At 34.0% G+C, this 13386-nt stretch overlaps 1 pseudogene across 1 annotated transcript; it reads right to left on the bottom strand.

Annotated features, from left to right (window-relative positions):
• Positions 1-290: 290 nt before the first annotated feature.
• LOC308639540 (RNA polymerase II subunit A C-terminal domain phosphatase SSU72-like) lies at positions 291-855 on the bottom strand (annotated as a pseudogene). The gene has a single exon. The product of its transcript is annotated as an RNA polymerase II subunit A C-terminal domain phosphatase SSU72-like (transcript).
• Between the last annotated feature and the right edge of the window lie 12531 nt (positions 856-13386).

Genomic DNA, 13386 nt, shown 5'->3' with positions numbered 1-13386 from the left:
AAAGATATCACAGTCCACTGGCCAAGTATCTAAAAGAAAAAAAAAAAGAAAGGAAAAAAAATATTAACAAAAGAGCAGCTCAGGAGGCTAGGGCAGGAATGATCCTGAGGTCAAAGCCAGCCTCAGCAAAAGCAAGGCACTAAGCAACTCAGTAAGAGCCTGTCTCCAAATAAAATACAAATAGGGCTGGGGATGTGGTTCAGCAGTCAAGTGCCCCCAAGTTCAATCCCCAATACCCCCTCAAAGAAAAAATGTTCAAGAAGGTGGCTTTGGGTGTGAGGCGGCCATCTTCAGTAAAAGCAGACAGTGTGCAGGAAAGCCTTGCCAGTCTTCTTCTCAAAATTTTGCAGCATGCCATCGATGTCATTCTCCATGTCACTCAAGTGCTGGATACACTGGCAGATCTCACAGATAATGAGCGCTCCCTGGGTGGCCTCTCTATGGTTGTCCACGATGTCCACGTTGATCACGTGCACTGGCTGGCAGGTTACCTGTTCTCTGGAATTAAGAACTTCCACCACCTGGTCGTAGACTAGCTCTTTACATGTGAAGATCAAATCAAACTCATCTTCACAGTCCTGGAACCTTTCATCCTTCCTAAGAAGATCATGGAACATCAGAAGTTTTCATCCTTCCTAAGAATATGGTGGAACATCTCATCATATGTGGTCCTGAAATCATAAACATTTTGCTTGCCAGGTGCTGGTCCTGGAAGCCTCACGTGAGCTCCTGTTCCAAAGGACCTGACATTGAATCCTCTTTGCTGAGGAGGCGGTGCGCCACCATGCTCCGGTTCAGGTTGTTGGAGCACACAACAGCCACCCGCAGACGTGACCAATGCAGATCCATCGCCATCCTGTACTTCCACCCACCTGCTTCAGCCAAAGCAAAATGGAAAGCAGCTAATCCCAGTCAGGGATGCAAAACACCTGTATCCGCAACTCGGATCCCCTCAGATCCCGGGAATGCCAAGCAGCCCGCTGGTCCAGTTTCAGAGGTCTTATCTGTAGAAGGCGGGGCTTCAGATTAGGAGGAATATCATCGTGGAAGAGCCCTTTCTACAACTTTTAAAGTAACCAAGATTCAATCATAGGGGCTCTGTGCTAATAACCTTATCATAATCACTTCCCAAAGAACCTGCCTCTAAACATAGTCAAGATAATTTTTCATCCTCTTAATTCCTCACTATAGGTATTACATTTCAGCATGTGAACACTTTGGAAACATATTCAAAGTGTATGCAAACCATAGATAATAATTACTCTAGAACTAATGTCTTAGTTTGCTTGAGCAGCCATAATAAAATAGCATAGACTGAGTGGCTTATACAAAAGAGATTATCTTTCTCTCCATTCTCATCTGGAAGTTCAAGATAAGATTATCAACATGGTTAAGTTATGGTAGGTACTGTTTTCATGACTTGAAGGCAGCCAACTTCTCACTATGACTCAGATGGCCTTTCTTTGGAATAAGCCTGTGAAGAGAGGTCTTCCTATTCTTTTAAGGCCAACAATTCTGTCAGATTAGAATCTCACCCTTAATATGTCAAATAATTCTAATTACTTCTTAAAGCTCTGTCTCCAACTTCAATCACTTCCCGTGTTAGGACAGCAATATGTGAATTTTGAGTGTAGTATAATTCAATCCTTAGGAGCTTACAATAGTTTTCCTTAAAGGATCCAGATTCATGCAAGCTTAATTTCAGTAAATGTACGCAAGTTGCTTCAATACATTTCTATTTTCATCTCACTCCTTTAGAATTTTATTGTCCTATATATTGTATTTTGTTAAAAACCAACAATACAGTTTTATAGTTACCTGATATATAATTATTGTTTCATACAGTTGTCATTTAAAACAGTTACTAGAAGAAAAATGAATACATTTATATTCTTTTATATTTACATATTTTCTGTTACTAGTGCTCTTCATTTCTTTATGTCATCCACATTATTCCTGATTAGAAATCAAATGGTGAAGCTAGGCACAGTAGTTCACACTCATAATCCCTTCATCTTGTGAGGCTGAGGTAGGAGAATTGCGTTCTCAAAGCCAACCTCTGCAAGAGCAAAGCACTAAACAACTCAGTGAAACTCTGTACCTAATAAAATACAAGAAAGGAATGAGCTGTGGCTTAGTGGTTGAGTGCCCCTGAGTTCAATCCCTGGCACCCCCAGCCAAGAAAGGAATCAGATGTTGATCTTAGTTCCTTTGTATGTAATGAGTTATATTTATCTTTCAGCTTTCAAGGTTCTGTCTTTATCTTCCACTGTTTGTCTATGGGTCTAGACATGGGTCTTTTTATTTTTAATCTATGAAGATTTTGATCAACTTCTTTGGTAGTCAGATTAATATTTTCCTTCAATTTTGGAATTTTTTGGCCATTATTTCTTCAAATTTTCTTTTTACCTTTTTCTGTCACTGTCCTAATTATGCAAATCTCATGTATATAAGAGTGTAGTTGACATTTTCTGCACATCTATGAGACATCTATTAATGTCTCTTTTGTCATTCTTCAGATTGGATAATTTTTATTGATTTTATCATTACCCTGATTGATTCTTTCCTCTGTTAGTTAAAACCTACTTTTGAGTTCCTCTAAATAATTTTTATAACAGATATTATAATTTTCAACTATAAAATTTTCATTTTGTATTTTTCAACAAAACAAATGCTGTCACTATATTTATATTCTCTATTAAGTGAATAATTCTCAAAGCACATTTCTTTAGTTCTTTATTTTTTATTTGTTCTAATTAGTTATACTGACAATAATGCATTTTGACAAATCATGCATAAATGGAGTATAACATCTCATTCTTCTGGTTGTACAAGATGCAGAATCACACTGGTGGTATAATCATATATACACATAGGGTAATAATGTCCGATTCATTCTACTATCCTTCCTACCCCCATACCACCTCCTTCCCTTCACTACCCTCAGTCTAAAGCAAAGTATCTCTATTTTACCCTAGCTACACCACCTTATTGTGAATTAGCATCCACAAATCAGAGAAAACATTCAGCCTTTTGTTTTGGGGATTGACTTATTTCACTTAGCATGATATTCTCAAGCTCTATCCATTTACAAGCAATTACTATAATTCCATCCTTCTTTAAGTCTGAGTAATATTCAATTGTGAATATATATCAAATTTTCTTTAACTATTCGTATGTGGAAGGGCACCTAGATTGGTTCCATAGTTTAGATTTTGTGAATTGAGCTGCTATAAACATTGATGTAGCTCTGTAACTGTAGTATGCTGATTTTCTATACTGCTTTCCATAATGGTTGCAACAATTTGCAGTCCCACCAGCAATATATGAGGGTATATTTTTCCCCACATCCTCACCAACACTTATTATTTCTTTTTTTATATTTATTCTTTAGTTTCAGGAGAACAAAATATCTTTATTTTATTTTTATGTGGTGCTGAGGTTTGAACCCAGTGTCTCATGCAGGCTAGGTGAGCACTCTACCCCTGAGCCACAACCCCAGTCCATGCTTATATTCTTGATAATTGGCATTCTGACTAGAGTGAGATGAAATTTAAGAATAGATTAATTTGCATTTGTCTAATTGCTAGAGATGTTGAACACTTTTTCATATATTTTTGATCAACTGTATTTCTTCTTCTGTGAAGTGTCCATTCAGTTCTATAGCCCATTTATTGATTTGGTTCTGTTTTTTGTTTTTGTTCTTGTTATTTATTTATTTATTTATTTATTTATTGGTGTTAAGTTTTTTGAGTTCTTTATATATCCCGGAGATTAATGCTCTATCTGAGGTGCATGTGGTAAAGATTTTCTCCCATTCTGTAGGCTCTCTCTTCATGTTTTTTTTATTAATTGCTCATGACAATACAATGATCTTGACATACATTTGAATCAAATGCACGTTGTTGTTTTGTTTGGAAAGAAGAAGCTTTTTAGTTGGATTCCATCCCATTATTGAATCTTAATTTTAATTCTTGCATTTTAGGAGTCTTTTTAAGGAAGTCAGTTCCTAAGCTTAGATGGTGGAGATTTGGGCCTACTTTTTCTTCTATTAGATGCAGGGTCTCTGCTTTAGTGTCTAAGTCCTTCATCTATTTTGAATTGATTTTTGTGCATTGTGAGAGATAGGGGATCAATTTCATTTTGCTACATATTGATTTCCAGTTTTCCCAGCACCATTTTTTTGAGAGACTATCTTTTCTCTAGTGTATTTTTTGGTGCCTTTGTTTAGTATGAAATAACAGTATTCATGTGGGTTTGTCTCTGTGTCTTCTATACTGTACTATTGTCTACGTGTCTGTTTTGGTGACAAAATCATGCTGTTTTTTGTTATTATAGATCTTTAGTATAACTTAAAGTCTGGTATTATGATGACTCCAGCTTACTTTTCTTGTTGAGGATTGCATTGGCTTTTCTGCGCCTCTTATTTTTCCAAATGAATTTCATGATTGCTTTGTCAATTTCTATGACAAATGTCATTGGGATATTATTAGGAATTGCATTAAATCTATATAAACTTTTTGGTAGTATGGCCATTTTGACAATGTTAATTCTGCCTATCCAAAAGCATGGGAGATCTGTCCATCTTCTAATGTTTTCTTCAATTTGGTTCTTTAGTGTTTGGTAGTTCTCATTGTAGAGATCTTTAAACTCTTTTGTTAGATTTATTACCAGATTGTTTTTGAGGCTATTGTGAATGGGTGGTTTTCTTAATTTTTTTTCAGTGGATTCATCACTGATATATAAGAATGGATTTGTTTTTGTGGTGTTAATTTTATAACCTGCTACTTTGTTGAATTCATTTATTAATTCTAAAAGTTTTCTGGTAGAATTTTTTGGATCTTTTAAATATAGAATTATGGCACTAACAAACAGTTTGAGTTCTTCTTTTCTTATTTGTATCCCTTTAATTTCTTTCTTCTAATTGCTCTGGCTAGAGTTTCAAGGATGATATTGAATAAAAGTTGTGAAAGAGCACATGCTTGTCTTGTTCCAGTTCTTATAGGGAATGCTTTCAATTTTTCTCCATTTTGAATGATGTTGGCCTTGGGTTTAGCATAGACAGCTTTTACAATATTGAGGCATGTTCCTACTATGCCTAGTTTTTCTAGTGTTTTGAACATCAAAGAATGCTATATTTTGTCAAATGCATTTTATGCATCTATTGAGATCATCACATGATTCTTATCTTTAAGTCTATTGATGTGATGAATTATTGTTATTGATTTTCACACGTTGAACCAATCCTTCATTCCCTGGGATGAACCCTACTCAATAATGATGCACTATTTTTAAATTTATTTTTGTATCCAATATGCCAGAATTTTATTGAGAATTTTTTCATCTATCATCAGGGATATTGGTCTGAAGTTTTCTGTCCTTGATTTGTCTTTGTCTGGTTTGGGTATCATTGAATGAGTTTGGAAGGGTTTCCTCCTTTTCTGTCTTATGGAATGATTTGACTAGCACTGGTGTTAATTCTTCTTTGAACGTCTTGTGGAACTCAGCTATGAATCTGTCTGGTCCTGGGTTTTTCTTCATTGGTAGGCTTTTGATGGTGTCTTCTATTTCATTGCTTAAAATTGGTCTGTTTAAATTGTGTATGTCCATGTAATTCAGTTTGTGTAGGTCATATGTCTCTAGAAATTTGTTGATGTTGTCAAGATTTTCTATTTTATTAGAGTATAAATTTCCAAAATAGTTTCTAAATTATCTTCTGTATTTCAGTAGTGTTTATCATGATATTTCCTTTTTCATCATGAATTTTGGTAATTTGAGTTTTCTCCATCTTTCTTTTCATTAGTGTGTCTTAGGATTTATCAATTTTATTTATTTTCTCAAAGAACCAACCTTTTTTTCAATTTTTTGATTTGTTTCTTTTGTTTCAATTTACTTTATTTCAACTCGGATTTTAATTATTCCCTGTCTTCTGCTTCTTTTGGTGTTAATTTGTTCTACTTTTTCTAAGGCTGTGAGATGTAATGTTAGGTCATTTATTTGTTGACTTTCTATTCTTGTAATGAATGAGCTCACTGCAATGAACTTTCCTCTTAGGATTGCCTTCATAGTTTTCCAGAGATTTTAATATGTTTTATTGGTGTTCTCATTTACCTATAAGTATTTTTATTTCATCCCTGATTTCTTCTGCTATTCATTCATCATTCAATAACATGTTATTTAGTTTTCTGGTGTCAGCTTCTTTTTTTAAATTTTATCATTGATTTCTAATTTCATCCCATTATGATATGATAGAATGCCAGGTATTCTCTCTATTTTTTTGCTAAGAGTTGCTTTGTAGCATAAGATATGGTCTATTTTAGAAAAGGAACTGTGTGCTGCTGAGAAAAAAAGCATATTCACTTAGTAATGGATGAAATATTCTATATATGTCTATTAAGTTTAAATTATTGATTGTATTATTTAATTCTATAGTTTCTTTGTAAGTACAAGTTTGAACTGATTATTAGTTTTTGAGTGCATAATTTTTACTGTTCAGCTAGTGATGAGTATCTTACCTGATTGATTGTAAGCAATATCACTACTTAATTTGACAATGCCTTTGAGAGTGTTTTTTAAATTGATTTTAATTTTTAAATACACAACAGCAGAATGCATTACAATTCTTATTACACATATAGAGCACAATTTTTCATAGCTTTATATATAAAGTATGTACATGCCAATTCATGTCTTCATACATGTACGTTGTTTTTTCCATTATGATTTTTATTACACATATATACCAGAATTATTTAATTTTTCATATCTCTGTTTGTATATAAAGTATGTTGACACCCAATTCGTGTCTTCATACATGTGCTTTCGATAATGATGTCCATCACATTCCACATTCTAAGCAAAGACAGCTAGCTTTCTGTACTAAGACTGCCAAGTTCTCATGCCCTGTCTTGCATAGGTAGCATTAAAATGATAGTTATCCAGGACTTAGGAATAGGAGCAGCTGTCCCAGGACAATATGTCATATTCTTCCTTGTCCCTGTTGAGATTTATTAGGTTTTCTTAAATGATTTTTCTTTGTTTGTTGTATGTTCTTTGAAACTTTCCAGAGTCTGGATATACCAGTTTCTGATAGATTTGACCAATTTTGTCAATGTTTTTTGTTGAGCACACTGTTTTGTCATTCCAAAAGTCAAATACCATTATTACTTCTTGCTCTTTTTGAAGAGCAAAGTTGATGAGATATTATTAAAAGAATATTTCAAATTAGTGGATATGATTCAATAGAATCCTCTGTCATAATAATTAAGACACTAGTATAACAACTGATTTATGTATTTTTCATTTCAGCATCCAAACCTCTAAAGTTTTACTGCTTCACAAATTTCAGGTATGTATAATGTTATAAAAAAGGGAAACTTTTTTTTTATCAACAGGAATAGATGCAGGCCTTTATCTGCCCTACTTTCCAGGGTTTCTAAGGTTTTTGTTTGTTTATTTGTTTTCAATTTTTTTTTATTTGATGTAGGCTTAGGGAAATAACTGATGCCTAAGAATATGTAAATATAGTGTTTGGTCTAAAAAGCACAAGTCATTTTATGAAAGTTTATGAAGTTTTTCCACTTTAATTCATAAAAAATGCTAACTAAATACTAATACTAATGTAAAAATAAAGGTATCCTAGTATATTTACAGACTAACAAGCCAGTTCTGTTAATAAGCTTGTACAAGAGAATCTTAGTAAGAACTAATTAGAGAGGGATTCCAAGACAGCAGAGTGAAAGCACTCAGTGATCATTAGCTCCTCTAGGGGATAGAAACAAAAAGGAATTGGAGAGCAGAGACTCTTTGAAGTGCATGAATATGGAAAGGTGCTTAATGTTAATTTCAAACAGAATCAGAGAAAAAATAAAACCTGAAGGCATTGTTGAGGGGAGCAGAGATTATAAGAAAATGTCACAGCACTGAAAAGCTGGCCATGTAAGAGTAGTGGTGAAAGGAATAAACAACAAAACAACAACAACAAAGGTAGAGATCCAAGAATAAACAACTAACTCAGATATCAACATCATGCAAAGGTGTTAGTATAAACAGAGAGTAGTCTTGGAATCAGCATAGCATATTGGCACTGGAATAGTACTGTCTATATCCTAATGTATAATTCTAGGTGATGTTTTAGGGATTCACTCTATGGAGGTTGTGTGTAATGCCATGGAAACATCTTCAGAAAATCATGCTACATTATTGGGACACTATCTTTAGAAAGTCATGGTACAACTTTCCAACAGTGCACCCCAAATTGCATAGGCACAGAAAGATGAAAGACCCCCCAGACTTACTATCATCACTGATACCTACCACTACTGCTAATAGGTGCAGCTGCTGCCTGCTGCCACCAGCAGAGTGAAGGATAGAGTGCCTTAGGGTGGAGTGCCACTGGTCCTTGATACTCCAGGGCTGATTCTACTCAGGCACAAGAGAAAAAAAATACTGCCTGTTTATGCCAGAGAACATATTGGTGTATGTTCAGACCAATCACAATGGCAATAATCAAGAATATAAATAACAATAAATGCTGGTAAGGATGTGAAAAATGGGAAACTATTCTACACTATTGATTGGAATATAGTTACTAAGGAAATAAATATGGAGGATCCTTAAAAACATAAAATAGAAGTATCCTGTGGTCCAGCTATACTACTATTTTGTATGTACCCAAAAGAATTAAAATTGACATGCCTTTGGGGATACATGCATACCCAGGCTTATTGCACTACAATTCATAAAACCATGGTATGTATGCGATAAGCCTAGGTATCCACTGACAGAAGAATGGATAGATACACAATGGAGTTCCTTAAGTCATAAAGCAAAATGAAATTATGGCATTTTCAGGGAAATGGATGAAACTGGAGAAAACCTGTTAAAAAGAGACTCAAAAAAACGAAGGGGCATTATGAACATAAAAGGGAGACTATTCATGCACAGGAAGAAAGTCAGAGGGAGGAGGGGTAAGATATAGGGAATGAATTTGTTCAAAAATGTTATAAGCATTTATGAGTATGCCACAATGAAACCCAGCATTCTCAAAAATCAATGTGCACCGAGAGAGAGAGAGAGAGAGAGAGAGAGAGAGAGAGAGAGAACAAAAAACAAACAAACAAACAAAAACCTAATTAGGTTTTAATCCTAGAAAACTTTCTACACTGAGATAGGAATTCTGTGAGGAAAGCTTATAAATAAATTTAGAAGCAGACATTCAAAAAGCAAACTTATTTGGACTCTTTAGATACTGATACAGTATATTTTCACATCAAAATAGCCTAGTTTTATATAGCTGGAATTTTTTAATACTTGAAAATACATTCTTATTATTTATTTCCTATTGGGCAATGAATAATCTGTTTAGAATTATTAGAATGTCTTTTGTGGGGGAAAATGGCTTGCAGAAGAAAATTTTTTAAAAATAAATAGTTACAAAATGCTGTTTGTTTGTTTTTTTTTTTTTTTGAAGAGTAGGTAAAAAATAGTAAACACTCAATGGTTACTGAATGGATGAATGAAAGAATTGATAAGATTAGAGGTCATATAGAAAAATCTCATTTAGGTCAGCATGCTAAAGTAAATTCAACGTTGACTTCATAAGTGCAACTTAAACTAGTGTTAATTCATCCTCATAGAAATTAGTATATGACACATGTAAAAACATTTGGTTGGTGTTTTTTGTTTCCAATTCCATACATTTTTGGGGAGAGGGGTACACATACACACAACCTCAGTTTATGTTGTCAGCCAAAATCTATAAAACCAAATTTGAAAAATGAGTATTTTGTGCAGACTAATTAATGGCAATTCATTTCTGTTTCCCTTAATTCCCATTTTTATAACATATAATGTGGCCATAATTTTCACTTACAGGTACAATTTTTTCTAATTGTAGCTAAATGAATCATTGAATTTTTGAATTATAGAGAAATTAACTATATGCATCTATTTCAGAATGATAACATAAAATTATATTCCTTACACTACTGATAATCATAAAGCAATCTCTTGTTTGGATAATGAGAAAATATGATTTCTGTTTTCATTCCAAATGAGGGCCTTTTAATTGTATATAGCACTCAAATATCAGTCAATCATGATTATAGGTAATTCAGGAGATTTGTGAGTTTTATGATTCAAAATCATCAAGTTACAATATAGGATCTCTCCCCCACCTTCATTTCTCTCTTCAGGTAGTATAACATGGATACAAATACTTAAACCTCTGCTTTGTTTATAATCCTGCCTATACCTTTTACTAGTTGTGTGAACTCATATCTCAGGTTTCATCATCTATAAAGTGAGCATAATAGTACCTAACTCATAAAGACATTGATTAATACATGTAAATCACTTAGAATAATGTCCAGCACATATTAAATGCTTATAGAAGTACATGTTGCTTTTGTCAAACAATTCCTTTAATGCAATATTTATTATGGTCTAGATATGAATTTTCTCCCAAAAGCTCATGTGTGAGACAGTGCAGGAAAGTTCAGGAGTGAAATCATTGGGTTATGAGAGCCTTAAACTAATCACGATATTAATCCACTGGTATGGATTAATACTGTCGTAATTGTAGGCAGATAGGGTGTGGCTAGAATAAGTAGGTCACTGGGAGGAGGCTTTGGGAGTTTATATTTTGCCCCTTGTAAGTGGAACTCTCTTTCTCTCTGCTCCCTGGTGGCTATGCTCTGAGCTGCTTTGTTCTGCCACATGCTTCCACCATGATGTCCTGCCTCACCTAAGGCCCAGAGCAATGGAGTTGGCCATCTATATACTGAGATCTCTGAAACCATGTGCCTCAAATAATCTTTGCTCCTCTAATTGTTTTTGTCAGGTCTTTTGGTCACAGAGAAAAAACTGACTAAATATTATTGGCACTGGAGGCAAAAAGTGTTTTTCATAGTTATTAATATCAGTAAAAATATATATACACATAATTTTGACATTAAACTGAAATACACAGGCATTATTCAAAACAATAAAGAGGAAACTTGAATTTTCAACATATTTGATCAAACAGCATAACCAAAAGTCCACTTTGAGGTGTAAATGATACAGATGGACTCTCTATATTGAATATGTAAATAGATTTTACAGAGTATCTAGCCAACATTGTGTTTTGTGATTTAGACACAGATCTGTCTGCAAAGCAAATAATATGTAAATTGTAAATTTAATCTAAATTTAATGTGTCCTTTACATAGAACCTAAAATATCAACTCAGCTTTGTTGTTTTTTTTTTTTCACTTGAAAATGCTGTTTGTTTTTCTGAAGAGTAGGTAAAAGATAGTAAGCACTCAATGGTTACTGAATGGATGAATGAAAGAATTGATAAGATTAGAAGTCATGTAGACAAAAATCTGATTTAAGTCAGCATGCTATTGTAAATTCAACGTTGGCTTCATAAGTGCAACTTAAACTAGTGTTAATTCATCCTCATAGAAGTTAGTATATGACAGATGTAAAAACATTTGGTTGGTGTTTTTTTCTTTCCAGTTCCATCCATTTTTTTGGGGGGGTGCACATACAACAAAAAGCAGATAAGAATCAAGACCCTGTGATATGCAGAATATTTCAACTTCCTTAAGCTTTTACTGCCACCTTATAGATGTAGTTGAGAGAACATATTATAGCTATCCATCTGCATTATCTGTCTTTCTCAAATCTGAATGTCCTTTAAAGATTCCCATTTTGGCAGTGTCCCAAAGAGAGAGTTGCCATGGTGAGTTTTTAAGACAATGTACTATGTCAAAAATGTCATCAGGTATTTGACCACAATTCTGTGTGTCTATAGTGATGTGAATGTGACACCTCTTAACTTACTTGCAATCATCTATTACTCTGGAACATGCAGCTTCATAAAGCCCTGAATTAATCTTCAGGGAGAAGAATGCCTAATAAAGAACACAATAATGTGCAGCAGCTCTGGCAATAAATTTGATGAAAGGTTTCCTGAAAGCCATAGCAAAGGGTAATATGAGTCCACTTATTAGCTCTGTGTTGATGTTATTTATGTTCTGTGACCCACAGGGAGATGAGAGATTTTATTTTGCTGCCTGGGCTCCTTCCCAGGACTTCAGCATGTTGGTGTTTTGGGATCAGTGTTTGTATACAGACCGGGACACATTGTCATCTTGGGAGACATGCTTATTTCTTCTCAAAAGAATCTTGAAGAATTTTGTAGTTGTTTTTGTTTGGCTTGTATTTTATTTTAATCTTTCTGTCCTGGAGTTGGGAACTATGATGTATTTGGGTTGCCTGGGGATTTTGGACAGAGTTTGAAGGGTCAATGAGCTTATCATTCATGGAACCTGAAATATTTCTCTGGGAAACTTATGTTAGAATAGAATTAATGTGAAAAAATGCATCTTTTGTTAAATATCTTTCTAAGAATTATTCTGGTTTTATATCACTTTGATATCTGATAAGTGTAAAAAATATGTAGTTTCATTTTCACTAGTCTGTTGATGGATGTGTATATTCAAAATTTGAGTTTTACATTTTGCAGGTAACTTTATAATTGGATTCATTTCAGAATGAAAGATCATTAATGAAAGATTTAGAAGGGAAATATATTCTTTCGGTGCAATAAAATCACAAATTTATGGATATCAACCATCTAAAGAAATGAAATCATACAACCTAAAGAAAAATAAATACAAGTTTAGAGTAAATTCAGATTTTATAATTAAAAAACCTAGAGTGTGAGCGTCTCTTTCTTTATGAGAATAAATGGAACTGTCTTCAAAATTCAATTTATTGACATTTATTCAATCAGCAAGTGCATATTTAATTCATAGGTTTTGTTAGACCCTGTTTTATATAATATGAAAAACGATTCATGACCTTCTGCTTTCAAGGGTTTTACTGTTAGTAAACAGAAAAAAATGTTAATAAAAGATAAAATTAAGTCTGTTGCGGTGGCCCATGCCTGTAATCCCAGCTGCTCAAGAGGCTGAGACAGGAGGATTGCCAAATTCAAAGCCAGCCTTAACAATTTAGTGAGGCCCTATGCAACTTAGAACCTTTCTCAAAATTAAAAATAAATAAATAAATAAAAGGGGGAAATGATAAAATAGAGTTTGTAAGCAGGACTAAAGGTACACACAGTAATCTCTGAAATGCAAGTTAATGAGGGATTCATTATGAAAATAAGGATAAAGAAGCTAAATACGAAGGAGGAAAAGGTAAGGGGAGGTATTAGGGAGTTTTTGGTCCCAGGGATTGAACTCAGGGGCACTCGACCACTGAGCCACATCCCCAGCCCTATTTTGTATTTTATTTAGAGACAGGGTCTCACTGAGTTGCTTAGGGCCTCACTAAATTGCTGAAGCTGGCTTTGAACTCATGATCTTCCTGTCTCAGCCTCCTGATCCA

This window comes from Spermophilus citellus (genome assembly GCF_964194105.1).
Source record: "Spermophilus citellus genome assembly, chromosome: X".
Taxonomy (NCBI): Eukaryota; Metazoa; Chordata; class Mammalia; order Rodentia; family Sciuridae; genus Spermophilus; species Spermophilus citellus.
The sequence above is the reverse complement of the archived record's forward strand: the minus strand, read 5'-3'. Positions and strand labels throughout refer to the sequence as shown.